This window comes from Pezoporus occidentalis, unplaced genomic scaffold (genome assembly GCF_034315485.1).
Source record: "Pezoporus occidentalis ecotype Australia unplaced genomic scaffold, CSIRO_AGI_Poc_V1 ctg216, whole genome shotgun sequence".
Classification (NCBI taxonomy): domain Eukaryota; kingdom Metazoa; phylum Chordata; class Aves; order Psittaciformes; family Psittacidae; genus Pezoporus; species Pezoporus occidentalis.
In genome coordinates this window covers 171,364-186,938 of record NW_026914029.1, presented here as the reverse complement: position 1 = coordinate 186,938, position 15,575 = coordinate 171,364, and the positions used below count along the sequence as shown (strand labels likewise).

General features: G+C 47.1%; 1 long non-coding RNA gene across 2 annotated transcripts in view; it reads right to left on the bottom strand.

Annotated features, from left to right (window-relative positions):
• The window catches only part of LOC134164332 (uncharacterized), a 57,704-nt gene extending 42,556 nt beyond the window's left edge, over window positions 1-15,148 (bottom strand). For both annotated transcript variants that reach the window (XR_009965106.1, XR_009965105.1), the window contains exons 1-2: window positions 14,251-15,148; window positions 13,165-13,303 (exon numbers count right to left, since the gene is read on the bottom strand). This is a non-coding gene — a long non-coding RNA (uncharacterized LOC134164332). The remainder of the gene's footprint in view (window positions 1-13,164; window positions 13,304-14,250) is intronic.
• Between the last annotated feature and the right edge of the window lie 427 nt (window positions 15,149-15,575).

Below are 15,575 nucleotides of genomic sequence, written 5' to 3'. Positions count from 1 at the left end.
TGAATCGAGTCAGTTTGCCGAGGTGAAAGCCATCCAGCTGGCCCTGGACATTGCTGAACGAGAAAAGTGGCCAGTACTTTATCTCTATACTGACTCATGGATGGTGGCAAATGCCCTGTGGGGGTGGTTGAAGCAGTGGAAGCAGAGCAACTGGCAACGCAGAGGTAAACCCATCTGGGCTGCTGCACTGTGGAAAGATATTGCTGCCAGGGTGCAGAACCTGGTGGTGAAGGTACGTCATGTAGATGCCCATGTACCCAAGAGTCGGGCCACTGAGGAACACCAGAACAACCAACAAGTGGATAAAGCGGCTAAGATTGAAGTGACTCAGATGGACTTAGATTGGCAACATAAAGGTGAATTATTTTTGGCCCGGTGGGCCCATGACACTTCAGGCCATCAGGGCAGAGATGCAACATATAGATGGGCCCGTGACCGAGGGGTGGACTTAACAATGGACACTATTGCCCAGGTTATTCATGAGTGTGAAACATGTGCTGCAATTAAACAAGCCAAGCGGTTAAAGCCTCTTTGGTATGGAGGACGATGGTTGAAGTATAAATATGGGGAGGCCTGGCAGATTGACTATATCACACTGCCACCAACCCGCCAAGGCAAGCGCCATGTGCTTACCATGGTGGAAGCAACCACCGGGTGGCTGGAAACATACGCCGTGCCCCATGCCACTGCCCGGAACACCATCCTGGGCCTTGAGAAACAGATTTTGTGGCGACACGGCACCCCAGAGAGAATTGAGTCAGACAATGGGACTCATTTCCGGAATAACGTTATAGATATTTGGGCCAAAGAGCATGGCATTGAGTGGGTATATCACATCCCCTACCATGCACCAGCCTCTGGGAAAATCGAACGGTACAATGGGCTGTTAAAAACTACACTGAGAGCAATGGGTGGGGGAACTTTCAAGCATTGGGATACACACTTACCAAAGGCCACCTGGTTGGTCAACACCAGAGGATCTGCAAACAGGGCTGGCCCAGCCCAGTCAGAACTGTTACATATTGTAGAGGGGGACAAAGTTCCCGTGGTGCATATGAAGAATTTGCTGGGGAAGACAGTCTGGGTAATTCCTGCTTCAGGTAAAGGCAAACCCACTCGTGGGATTGCTTTTGCTCAGGGACCTGGATATACTTGGTGGGTAATGCGGGAAGATGGGGAAGTCCGATGTATACCTCAAGGGGATTTGATTTTAGGGGAAAACAGCCAGTGAACTCAATTGTATGCTGTTGCCTGCTGTGTAATGCTTTTATAGCCCATCAACTAGATGTCTCCAGGTCACCAGCGACTGGCCCTGACTTCCCTCCAGCCATCATCCCAACAGAGAATGAACTTTGAACATCATGGACCGAATGGACTCGGCAGCATTATAGGGATTGGTCCATGCACTAAGAAAATGATTTTTCCTCTTGGTCCGTATGTATATGGATGTATATATGTGGGAGAGCGATGGTGTATTGAAAATGTGGGATCTGAGCACGACGTGAATGGTATGGAATAAGGGGTGGATAATGTCCTGGGTTCCGCAGTAGCAGTCATGTTTTTCCTTTGTGTTAACTGGTACAGTGCTGTGTTTTGACTTCCAGTTTGAGAACAGTGTTGGTGAAGCCGATGTTCTCGGTTGTTGCTAAGTGATGTTTACCCTGACCAAGGACTCTGTGAGGCTCATGCTCTGCCAGGGAGGAGGGGAGGCTGTGAGGAAGCAGAGACGGGGCGCCTGACCCGGGCTAGCCGGGGAGGTATTCCATACCACAGCACGTCATGCCCGGGGTGAGGGGTAACTGGGAGTTACCCGGAAGGACAGGGGCTTCCGGGTGGAGCTCGTTTCTCTTGGCCGGTGGTATCGTATTCTCTTCCCTTGTTATTTTCCCTTATCATTGTTGTAGCTGATAGTAGCGGTGGTGATTTGTTGCTGGACTGTTTTTGTCTCAACCCGTAGGAGTTGCACTCTCTCGATCCTCCTCCCCGTTCCTCCGGGAGCGGGGAAGGGGAGAGCCCCGGTGCGGGGAGGCAGGGGGGGAGACGGACACGGACCTCGATTGTTGTCAGCTCGGCACCACTCACTGGGAGTGAGTGAACAAGCTACCTGACTGGGTTTAAACCACGACACCATGAAAATGGAAACCACTTCAAATTGCCCAGTTAATCTGTGAGCAATGTTTTATTCACAGGCATTAAGTGAACACTGAGGTTTGATACGCGACGATCCATCATTCATGCGGCACAAACACGGGCATCAATGAAATGTTGTGTCAGAGGAGAGATGAACATGACATCTATGGAGGAGTTCTGCGCTGAAGGCTTGTTTCAATCCCTGGGATGCCCAAAATCAATATGAAGTCATAGATTTTTCCAACCTGGATGATGCCTTTGTGGTTTTTTTCCTTTCTAACCCTGCTCATATCCAGAGGCTGAAATGGCAGGAACTAAATGGAGAAACTGTGTCTCAAAAGCTTTGGCATAAGGTTTCACCAAGGACAAGAAGATGGTTCTTGGCATTGGGTTTGGGAACAGCCACATCACTGGCGTTTTAGGATATTTGGATGTGGATTTATCTCCAAACCCAAGCGCAGCCACTGGAAGAATGGAAACCTCTTTAGGAAACGTGTTTGCTGTAGCTGAACCAGACCTTTGGGGCAGACAAGCTACAAGTCTTGAGCATTAGTATTACAAGCTCCAAGTAGCATTAGCAGGACTGTGCCCCTGCTTGAACCTTGTTGGTGTAGAGCTTGAACTCCAACTTGAACTACCTTGTTTTTATTGCTTCCGTTGTTCATATTAGGCAGGGTCAAAAGAAGCCATCTGACACTGGGGCCATTGGAGCATATTGGTGGTGCTTTTGTCTGAGAGAAAAACAAAAGAAAGCCAAAACAAGGACAAGAGAGGAAATGCAGTATAAAAGGAAAGTGTGCTGCACATTGTGCCCATTGTACCAGTTCAGCTTTGAGGACAAGGGGTTCTTTTGCCCAGCATGATTATTCTTGAGGCCGTGCATAAGGTTTAGTTCTGTTTTCACTTGCACAAAAGAGTTCTTGTAACAGACTGTTTCCTTATGATGCATGGTGTAAATGCACAATACTGAGGAAAGATGCGGCTGGGAACCAGGGCAAGCCCACAGGCTCAGAAGGTGGTCAGAGGGATGCATTCACTGTGTTTCTCACCCCCTTACTCTACTTCTTTTCTATGTTTCTGCAATTACTGTGCTTTCCAAGGTGAGATTAGGCAAGAACAAGGCTGCTGATCTGAGCATCCAGATTAGTTTTATCTCTTAAGGATAAGGCTACTCAGCTCATGATACTCTGTTATCTGTATCCATAATGAGGAGAGATGTAATGGAGAAGCATCAGACTGCAGTGAGTAGCCAAAGTGAATTGCAAGCAGTGTCTGTGTCTGTTTAGCTGGTCTGGGGTCTGCTAACACCAGATGGACAAGAGACACCAAGTGACTCCAAGGCAAGGACACGAAGTCACTGCAGCCAGGGCAAAGTTGGCCTCAGCTAGTCTAAGCCTAGGAAAGGAAGAACGAAAGGGTGAGGAAATAGCCATTCCTTATTTAAATAACCAGCCTGGTCACAACGAGAACTGAAATACAGACAAGCTGATACAGGGTGAGGTGCAAGAGGGGACCGTGTGTGTCCATGTTCTTTACACACACGAGTTAAGTGCAAAACCTTGGGAATTATTTGCAGGGGAGCCTTTTGCACTTGATCCAGTATTGAAACAGTTACCATGGCTCGAAATTGCCCTGTGCTGGCGTGTAGAGACTGTGAACTGCTCTCCTTACCAACCTGGGCAGAGTAGCAATGTGGAGACAAGAACAGCTACAAGTGCACAGAGCTTTTAAGTGTCTGTAACAGCATCTCTGGCTGATTAAAGAAGTGTTCATGTTAATCATATCTTGTGCTTAATGAACCATCACAAATTGCATCAAGCAGTGACTCTTATGTAATATGCTTAACCAGGATACAACCCTCTGCAAGGAAAATAAAGTGAAAGGACCGTCTGAGGCATCCCATTTCTTCACTTGAATGACAGGTCTTGGAAGGTTAAAATCAGCACTGTTCCAAAGCTGTACTTACTACAGAGTGCTACACACCTTCTTCTGGTGAGGGGCAAGACACAAACTCATAGTCTAGGAAATCAGAGAAAAGCACAGGCAAGAACAGTATAAGAACACACGTATTATCAGCTTTTCCTCATGCACACAGTGAATCTCAGCTCTAGTGAGTGTCTCACCTTGTAAAGAGGCAGCTTCATCTAACTAGCAAGACTGGGTTTCGCCCTGACCTTTCATCATTTCTCATCTGCCCATAGCCAGACTATTCCTGGCTGTTTCTAACTCACAGCATGAGTTTGGATTCATTTATTCCATTTTCTCCATGCCTCAGCTCCCGCTTCGGTGCTGTTTAACAAGCTGAAATCACTGCTACGTGTGGAGCACTTTGAAACGCCTGGATAAAAGGAAGAGCCCAGCTTCTGCTATAAAAGATGACCAAATCTGTGAATGAATAAACCTCGGGTCAGGTAACATATCGGATAGATAGCTGTAAGAGATAATGGAACATTTATGTAGGCTGCTATCAGAAGGCCAGACCTGGCCTGCTTGTAAGTGGAAGCAACGCTCCCCTTCTTCGGGTGCTGGGCCAGCCCATGCAAAGGCTGACACATTATTAAAACCAAACCAGGTCTATTTCCCATATCTGCAGGCAGGTTTTTTCCATCGCCATATGTTGCTGCTTCTCTATCCAGCTTTTATCCCAGGGATCTGATATGGCTCTACAACCCATTACTGTGTTCTTCTGCTGAAGAATCTGATCCTAAAAGGATCAGGGAGAATTTCTCGTTCTTCTTGGTGCCTTCAGACAGGCTTTTCTTGTCAAGTTTCACCTTGGGCACTGGTGGCACACGAGGTTCTTTGATTATTTGTGTTTCCTATGTCAAGGAACCATCTAACTTTCTGAGACTTGAGGAACTGCTCCCATTTTAAACCCAGTATAGGGAAATGTAAGGGTCTATGACCTGCAGGGTCTGCCCAGTCGATCTTATTATCTGAAACAAGTGCTCAGTGTTTAGAACAGCTATAATTCCTTATTTCCCAGTCTGCTGCTGCGGATCTGCCCAAAGCAATTGCCTAAGGACATTCTGGCTCTCATGTTTGCCTCAGGATCAGAAGTATCCAGCGGGCAAGCACTAAGCAGCTCTGTTCACTGTCTCTTTATCAACTTGTGCCTGCTTTTGCTGATGAAACTGCATGGGTAAGTAGCAGTAAGAGCGTTAGACAAACATGACACACCGTTATCCCCATACCTTCCGTGCCTGGGGATGGGAGAAGTGGCAGGATGTTATGTGAAGAAGAAACTGGGTGGCTTGGAGGGAAAATGGGGAGTGGGCTGCCTTGTGGAGCACTTCCCTTGATTGTGTTTGCTTAGTGATGGGGTGACATCCCTAAGTCATGGCTGTACCACAGCCACGCTGCATCAGTTTGGTGACACCAGTGGCGTGAAAATGCCTAGAGCTCTGAATTCTACCTAGGGTCCTAAAGGACCTTTCCTAGATGAGAACCTCAGCAAAACGCTTCGACTGCTCAGTAAAAGTGGATAAAGGGAAGAGGAGAGTTTCCACACTGCACACCTGCATCATGGAGCCAAGAGCACGTGCAGGGGTAAGCTACAAAGGAAGGTGCCTGAATCCTTTGGGAATGGAGAGGCTCTCACAAGCAACTTGCTCCTACAGCTTCTGCAGTTCTGAAGTCCTCATCATTTTTCCAGGCACTTTTGCTGCAGTGCAGCTCTTTCAGCCTGGTCAGTGGCTACAAACAAGCCTGATGGCAACATGTTGTGGTCCCTTTGTTTGTTTCAGGAGGCTTTTTTCCTCATTATTGGAAAAGAACGATAGTGCACAATATTCCCAGATTTAGGGAATCTGGCTGCCACTTCATTCAGCCTAACCCTATGCAATCTACCTATCCATATGCAGAGATATTCAGGAGCACATTTGAGAGATAGAACGTGGGGAAGGACTCATTTTCTGACCTGCAGAGACGCTGCTGTGAACAAGGTTAACTGAAACAATCCATCTTTACTGAGCAGTGTTTTACTGGTGGGGGTTTCAAGGCTGGGGACTGCCCGGGCACTGTATCATCTTTATCATGGCACTTCTTCATCTGTCCTTTTACTGTCAGTACTTGCCTCTTCCCCCTCCTTCTCTTTTAATTTTCCACCCTTTTGTAAATGGTGCTGATTTATTTGGTCTCTCCAGACCTCGTTCCCTCCCCTCCTCTCCATTTAACTCTCCACAGGAAGGATGAATTTAAGGTAGTGGAACTGCTCCTGGACAGGAGGGTGTGCAGGCAGAACTGGCTGGTGATTCAGAAGAGCTCAGATGCTATGGTAACAGAGGCCACAGAGGTATTCCCACAGATATGATAGCTGTCATTCTCTATTCACTCCCCATTCCATACACTTCATTCAGCCTTTGAATTTGGATGCCAGGAAACCCCAATTTTAAGTCCACGTGTTTTTATGTTACAGGGGGATGTGTGTTACTATGAGATTGCACATCCAAAACACAAACATCCTAAGGGTTCATTTTCTCCTAAACAAGCAAACTGACAAGCTGAAAAATTCAGTGATTTCCATGTGAACAGATGTTCTTCGGAATGCAACCTAATGGGTAAATTCCATGTAGCCTGGGATTCCCCTGGGAGCTCACTGCACTGCTCCTGTATGCATGAACACCTCTCATCCCATATAAAACACACGCACAGACCTTAAATGCTTTCATTGCTTTTATGTACACAGAGGATTGGAAGAATGCTTGCAAAGGAAGCAGAACTTGACTACAAAAGGAGAGCAGAGCACACATCAGACTCTTTGTTCTCAACCCCTGGCTGATTAGAGAGCATGAACATTTAACCCCTTCCAGTTGCAATACTTCCTGAACCAAAAGAGATGCTTTGCTGGGGGGTGCAATGACTTGTGGTACTGCCAGCACTGTTTTCTCTTGCTAGCCCTCAGGCCTCATAGAGCTGTTGGCTGGCCGAGTGCTCCAAGTGCTCACAGAGCTTTCTTCTTGAGCCACCTAATAACAAATTGACTTTCTCAAGTTCAATTTCATTTGAGAGAGGTTTGCATATAGAACCGGGACTTCTTTTGAAGCAATGTACCTTGAATCTCTCCACAGAGAAATCCATCTGCCCACTCACCAAATGCTGCTGATGACCTTCCCTCAGCCTTTACCTGTGGCAGTGTTCTCATCCTAGCAGCTCCCTGGATCCTTCTGGAAGTTGGCTAGCTTTGAAACTCAGCTTAAGTTAAACCCCAGCCTCAGAGTTCTCTCCAGCCTCTGCAATGGATTAAGCAAGCTCAGCGTTAGTCCCAGACCCTGTGCTAAGCCTTCTGTGAGGTGTTTTGGACAAGAGTGAGTTAAAACAACAACAGAGCTGAAATCCCAGTCTTGCATGTCTGCCCCTGGAGAAGATTCACTGCTTGGGATAATTCCCCTGAATTGAGCAGCTCTAACCCAGGGATGAACCCAGCCTACAAGCCGTATGATGCTTGCGCACTGTAAATCCTCCTTCTCATTTCTTGCTCTGGCTCCACAATATTTATTGTCTGGGCTAGTGAAGCAAGGAGCAGTGTCACATGCTCATGACACATATATGCTGTTAGGAAGCCTGATGGCCTGGCTGACTAGAATAAGGACTCACATATTAGCAGCTTTTATCTAGAAGGGGAGGGAAAGCTCCATTTCCAGGACAGAAGGCATAATATTGAAATGATCCATCACAGCTGATGTACCCAGATGGCTTTATGAATGAGAAAGACGGGAAATGGATTGCCCAGTTCACCACATTTAAAGCTGCAAAGCTGAGAAGTAAATCCTCATGCTACATGAGGTGAATCTAGCCAGCTGAGGAAGTGCTTTGAGATCCCTCCGGATGAATGCTATGGAACCCTGTCAGCATTGTCATCACTGCCTTGTCACACCTTATGTGCTGGAAATGTAATACTGTGGTATCACACAAAACCACACCAAACCCCATTACAAGGTCACTCTATACATCTCATTCTTCCCATTAAATTTCCTCATCTGCCATGTCTGCTGGTTGCTTTGCCTGTTTAATTACTCCCTGTAGGAGCTGGGATGCTGTTGTCTGTCAGCCTGACAAATTCGCATACCCAGGATGCGAATGACAACCCCTCATCTTTCAGGACACCCATCACATGTAAACATTAAGTGACAGACCCCAAAGTTCCATGCCAATTGCTGTCTCCCTACTCCTGTGCATGGCTTGATGCATGTCAATGACATGTCTACAGATTGACTTCAGGTTTAAATCTGCTCTGTCTGATGGGACTACAGAATATTGTCAGCTGCCTGTCAGACCTCACTGGAGCTCAGAGCATCAAGGGTCACAACCAGGTGATTCTGGACTAACTGGAACATGCCTAACTAACACAAACCTCCTTACTGGCAACAGCCAGGATTCAGAGCAAATACAAAAGAAAAGGAAATTACTGACTAATCAGCCCATCGGATAAGCATCTTCCTCAGCACTGCCATTGGGATGCTGGCTGATAACCTGAGCAGCAGCACTGATACGGTGACAATAAGCTCTCAAAGAAGCCCTGTTGTCTCCACAGGGAGCAATGAGCCCTGTGCCAGGGCTCCGGTGTGATGCAGCTCAACTGCAGGCTCTGTCGATAGCATCTGAACATGGCTATTGGCTACCTCTCAAGAAAAGATGCTCTCTGGTGGAACTGGGGATTGTTCAGCCCAGTATTACTGTCATCATTTATCTAGCAAAGGGAAAGACCTGCTGTGTGTGAGGGAGGCTTACCACAGTGTTCCCTTCTGGCTGGAAATCACACACATGGAATAGTTATGCCTCCTTTGGGTTTGGCACCTCATGGTTTGGGCTGCAGATGCTGAGTTGGGAATTGTTAGCTATATTAAAGGAAATGTGCATAGCTCTGTGTAACAATGAGAGCAGCGCTTGTCTTGGTCACAGGAGGATGCTCTACTTAACTAAGTAATTAGGCCTAGGTCTTTCCCTCTTACATCAGAGTTACACTGACAGGTAGGTTCCAGGTCTTCGTTTTCATGGCTTGAGATCATAAGCACCTGGGGACAAAACCTCTTGTACTAATTGCAGGAAGGTCAGCGGAGTTACCACGCTGAGGGCCTGGCCCTGTGTTCAGCTCTGATGCTGAGCAGCCCCAGGTCTCTACGTGCACTGCCTGTGAATCGCTCTGCTCCCGATGTGGGGAGGTCCTGTACAAAGCATTTGCTCCCCCTGCGTTTGCCCCCAGTGCCCCACTCTTCCTGCTCACTGACACAGCCTCCCACCTGGCTGCTCCCTGAGCCTTTTCTACTTTACCACAGAGCAAGCACTAAAGGAAAGAAAGAGCTAATTGCATCTCCTTGCCTGAGCTCCCCTAGCACTAAGGGGGATGTGTGTGGATACCTGTGTTTCCCCAGCGCTCCCCTCAGTGACCACGCTCCCTGCTTCCCTAGCTCAGAGACGAGGATTATCCTAGTGGAATTACAAGAGACAAGGCAGCTCCGTCTCTGCAAAGAAAACAATTTCACAGAAGACTACACTAGGATAGGATGGGAAGCAGGGACACAAAGGCAGTGAAGAAGGAGCTGATCTCTCCCTGGCTTGAGCCAGTCAGGGTAACCAGCATCCAGAGTAGTTTTTAAGGACAGAAAGGCATGGAAACGTGAGGTGTTTTGATTCCGTACAACTTTCTTTGCCAGCTTCATTACCATTGTGTTTCCATCCATCCATCCCTTGCCTGGATACTTGATGTTGCTTTTCACCGGTCCCACAGAAAGCTTGTTCTGCTTAGATGCTGAAGGAAGGGGATGCGATTCAGAAAGCATTGCACTCAGGTACCTGGGAGAAGCAGGAACTGGGAGGTCTGTGCAGCTTGGCTACTAATTCCACAACTGATCTTGGACAAAATAAATACACATTCTTTGTACTTAAGAAGCATAATGAGGGAATTGAGGGGGTTTACTGTGGCTCTGCAGAACTGAGATCAGCAGCAAACCAGCCTAACACAGGTGGGAGACAAGCAGTTGGGTAAGAAGTGTCAAATATTTGACCAATGCAAAAAAAAAAAAGCCTTATGAAAGATCTTGCTTTTGTATTGCACGTGGGACTGCTCAAAGCACAAGTGTGGACAAGACTGATAAATCCTTTTCTGATGGATCTCCAGCTCAAGACGTGTGATACATGTAACTTTAAAACAGAGGTACTCATACAAGCTGTTTCTTTCGAGCTAATGTAGCATCTGTAATTCAGAGGGACAAAGGCAGAAGCCTATAGCTCTAAATCATCATTCAAAGCCTCTGCTCCTGCTCTGAGCTGTCTATCACTTCTGCTTTGCAAATCCAGGCAGCTGCGTTCGTTCTCCAGAAAGTTCCTGAAGCACAACTCAGATCCTATTGCAACATCCAGTATAGCTCCATGCAGGCGGGTCGTATCAGCCACAGACCACAGCCTGGTGATGCTGCGGATGGTGAATGTGCGCTCCACAATGCTCAGCCTCCTTAAGGCTGACAAGAAGCCACATTCCAAGTGGCTGTGGATATCAGCCTTAGCCTGAGTTCTTGGAGTAGTTCATGCAGACAACTAGGAGCACTCAGAGATTAAATTCTCATCAGAATCAGAATCAGCAGTGTTACAGGGCATAAGAAACACCTTGTTCTCTGTCGTTACAGGCATGATTTACAGCCATACAGTTCCGCACCTCTGCCTTGTGCAAGCAAAACCTTCCTCAGTTTCTTCATTTAGAAAAAGAAGATGATGCCCTTGACCTTTATAAAGGTGTTTGCAGTAGGTGGACAGATGCTGCAAGCTAAAAGCTTGGTAGGACCACTATAATACAAATAATGGTAGCACCAGGAATACATTTTGTGCTCCTCCTTACCTGACCTTCCTCCCACAACCATTCATGCCACATTCCCTCTATGCTCTCAGCTCCTGCGGCTGATCACTTGCCAGCTAGAGACACTGACAACAAAAAGAAAACAGTTTAAGACACAGGATCTCTCTCTTCTCCCCTCCCAACATCCTTTCCCTGCAGGAGACAATGATGGATATTTGCAATGTGCATCTCCCTCTCTGCCTCCGAGCTGCGGTGCTTGTGAGCAGAGGAAAGGCTGTGATGAGGCTCTAGTGCCATGGCTCACACATGTGATTGATGATGACTGTGCTGGAGCCTGGGACAAGAAGGGTTTCTGGGGCTGATGGATAAAGTCTATCATGCAGGACGAAACAGATGGGGAGGAAAAGATTGGGCCATCTGATTCTTTCTAACAGTGACTCTTTAGAGGGAAAAGCTTACTGAGGGGGTTTCCTGATTTATCTGTAATTATAGCAGCTTGGGTCTTCCCTCTGTTAAGTGAAGATTGCCTGACCAGGTACATCTATGGGATATCACAGGAAGCCACAAACGTTCCCTTCTGCTGGAGGGCTGAGCTGGACTGCTCGGTCTTGCTTAGCAAAGGGAAGACCCAGTCAAAGAACCCATTTAAGGAGTTCACTTTCCCTGGCAGCACGACCCCATGAATTAATGATCGGATGGGAGACAGATAATGCTGGGCTTGAGTTTTTAGTGTGTTTTCATGTATATTTCATAGACCTGTTTTCTTTTTGATGTTTAAAGCTCTTTGATTATTCTTTTTAATCCTTTTATCTCGATTTTCCTAAGTGCCAGTTGCAGCCCCCATTTCAACTTGCAGGTGAGCTGCTCCTTCACAGCTAACACAGACCCATTCTGCAGGGGACAAGAGATGATCTTTAGACATTAAGTTTGGGACGGTAGCACAGGAGGTTCTTTGGTCTGATACTTGGAGTCAGCTGGAAGGGGATACAGCTCTCAAATCACTTCCAAATGTCACTTTCAAATACAAACCATCGCAAGGGAAATCTGCAATTGCTTTACTGATACCCACCTTGCAGGAGCTGCTTTTACCACTTGGCATTTACAAATGGAAACAAAATACCCATTTTGCCCCTGGATAGGGGGAACTCGGGGCACAGCTCAGTAGTGGCGCTGCATTCAGCCTCAGAGGTGCAAAAGCAGGAGGAATTACCAAAATCAACAAGAAACTAAACTCTTTAATCCTGGAAACTTTTAAAACAGGTTTAAATAATTGATACACCTTCAGAAGCAGCCTGAATCCATGGAGGGGAGATTAATATTGAATGAGGATGCTTCTCCCTCTCTGTATGGGAAAGGATGGCAAACTCGTAGAACAAGTCCTTTGCACACCGCGGTTGGCATAAGGTAGGTAAAATGCTGGTGAAATTGCTCCTTAGCTCGAGATTTCAGACACAACCTGACCAGTGGTGTGGGGAGGAGAGAAGAGGTTTCCCAGCTCTCCCAACTTGGTTTTTGTAGGAGATGGGAACCAGGAAATACTGGAAACTAGAAGGAAGAGGAAAGAAGCAGTCTGAGAAATCTATATTAATAGTCTCCCTCTGTGACCCTGAGTTTTATGGGTATTAAGCCATGACAGCATCCTACGTGCCCTCTCTCCTGTACTGCCCCACGTCCAGCTGGCAAGTTTGGCTTCCCTTTCTCTCTCCAGCCATTTGCCATGTGCTCAGCAGTGCCTCAGACACCCACCACACTGGGATCACCGTGCTGCAGCACTGTTGATTGTGGCATTTGGCCAACCACTGGGGATCAATCACAGCCACTGGCTCCAGCTTGCCTTGTGTCAGCTCCCCAGTGCTGATCCTTCCACCAGCTACGGTGTGGCTCTCCCAAAGCCAGGCACATCACAGGGAACACAACTCATTAACCTTGCCTGGGGCAAGGCTGGCAACGTGTGCAGCCCATAATACAAAATGGCAGTTACAGTGGAGAGGGGAGACAGAACGGCAGACAGAGCATGTTCCACTTGCTAAAGCTTTGCTTTTCCAGTCATGTTAATTCAGATTAAATAAGGCATTTACGTCCATATCTACAAAAGTATTTAGATGCTCAAATGCTGCTGGATTCAGCATCACTTTTTGTCACCTTTGGGAGTCTGGGGTCTTATGCCTTTTTCCTGCAATATATTGCAATATGCTTAATGCTGAGAAGGTCACTGTCCATAGTTGCTACATTGCTCACTCTCTTACCAGTCATTACACTGCTCTGTCTTCATCTACGGTCCTCATCCCAGACGTATCTGAAGCTTTTCAGGTGAGTTAAAGCCAGCAGCTCTGTCTTTGTCTCCTTACCTCCCATTCAGAAAGAGGATCATTAACTTCAATATACCTATAAGAATAAGCCCTGTGAGATCACTCATGGAAAAGCAGCCTCTTCCTATGGCAGGCAGCAATGCCAGGTCAGATGAGCAGTTACAAAATGCAGCAGGGGAACACACAAGGAAACATAGATCACTGCACAATGTCATCCTGGCACTGGGAAACGTGCTGGAGCCTTGTGCCAAACGGATGGACTGTGCTGGGGCAGTGAGCAGGATTGGACTAAAGTTAATGCTTCCCTTAGAATTTAATATTAATAGACAGAGTTTCATTAACCTGCCCCCTGAGGTACCTCATAAGGATCATGCCAGAGAAGAGAAGCAATAAGGAAATGAATAACAATTTACTGCAGTATAGATGCGTGATGATAATCAATACTACTTCACACTAAAATCCAGTTGGCATCCAAAACTCTCTCAAAACCAAAACACAGCAAGAATTAATTCAGCAATGACCCAGTCTTCAGAGGCACCGCAGTGTTATTACATGCTTTGTTCAGCTGGGCCACAGGGAGAAAACAAGACTTGCCCAAAGACACACAGCTCACAGTTGACAGGGTTGCAAAAAATTGCCCAAGGTCTTGTGTTCAAAGTCTTCCAGCTATTAATGCCCAGTGGAGGCCATTATGTTCATACCACTTAACAAAGGCCATCAGCTCTAAGTCGGCAGCGGCCAGATCGAGCCCAGTAATTGTGCTTTCTTTAGTGCCAGTCTCTTGAAGAGCTAAAGATGAATTAGGTGGCAGAACAAGCCATGTGTTAGGTCTAATGGTTGTGACCAATCACTCTGAATAGCATCCCTCAAAACGGGATTTCTCTTGGGTTGTGAGGCAATATCATACATTGCCTTTAAACCCACAAAAGGCACACAGCATGGACAATGTAATAACAGCAGTGTGGAGCAAGGCTGCTAGAGAGTGATCTGGCAAACTGTAATTGATACCCAGTGGCAATTCACAAACATAGGCAGCCACTCTGGTAGATTTGATTTAACAGAGCACTGATGCTGCTGCCTGCTGATTGACAGCCTCCTCCATCATGCATGGCAACTGCTGCGAGACTCTGCAGCCTTGTGGTTCTTGCTGCCTGCCATCAGTCTCTACCACAGGATGCTCACAGCCCATGCAGAAGATCCTTGTGCTGATGGAGAGCTCTGCACCCAGGTCGGACAGGAGCCTGCTGCAGGTAACTGAGACTGATGTCACTGGGAAAGTCACCAACCTGGCACTGAAACACGGGAAAGAGCCTTCAATCCTCCAGCAGCAGATGAGCAACTGTGCCTTGGGTAGAGCTCTGTGCCTCCCAGGGGTTCCTGAGGGACATTCATACAGCAGGCTGCTATTACAGATGGCAGGAGACGGAGGCTACTTGGCCGTGGGTTGAGAACGTGATTATTTCCTGATCATTAACACATTGAGTGGCTTCTCGCAAGCTGAAATACTGCAGGAAAAAGTGAAACGCAGAAAGAACAGGGCACAGGTTCACTGTAAATAAATTTGTCACCCAAGGACTGACCTCAGGCCAAGCGGTTTATGGGATGCTTTCAAAGACACAACAGCCTCTTCTGTAGACATGTGTTACCTGCCCAAGTCTGTCTCCTCTGCACTGACACCAGTGCACACTTAAGACCCAAACTCCAGAGATTTAAACCTCTGCAGGTAAACACCGAAGGTAAGTGAAGGTAAATACAGAAGCCCTGCCTGCTGCTTCATCTTCTCTTGTTAATGTTTAGGATTAGTGGGATCAGATAAAAAGCCTGACTCGTGCTTTTGCAACACCTGAGGTTAGCAAAGGTCCTTCTCACATAGACTGGCACGTGCCTTCAGTGCATCCATCAACTGCGGTTCATGGGTGAAGCGCAGGGACAGACATGGCCTTTGAAGCAACTCTTGTAGGAGAGAAATTGCCTGTTCTCTCAGCACTAATATATTTCTGGTTTCTGGTTGGCTGCATTTGCATCTGTTTTTGCAGACTGCCTTCCCCTGGAGCATCTTTATCGGATTTGCTTGGTCTCATGACTTACTGCATGTTTAGAACTAAGTTCTCTAGAACTAAAATAAGCCCCAGGATGGCTCAGGTTGTTGGAGCAAATCCAGGAGTGTGGGATAGAGCCAGCAGCCCGGGTGGGACATGAAGGATCTGGAATACTCTCCAGGCTGGAAGATTTGTCACTGCAAGCACCAAGAGCTGCTCCTCCCTTCCTGCAGACCAGCAACAGAGCCTTGAGCACAAGCAAAGCCCACGGCACAAACACTATAAATAACATTAATGGGGCCACTGCTG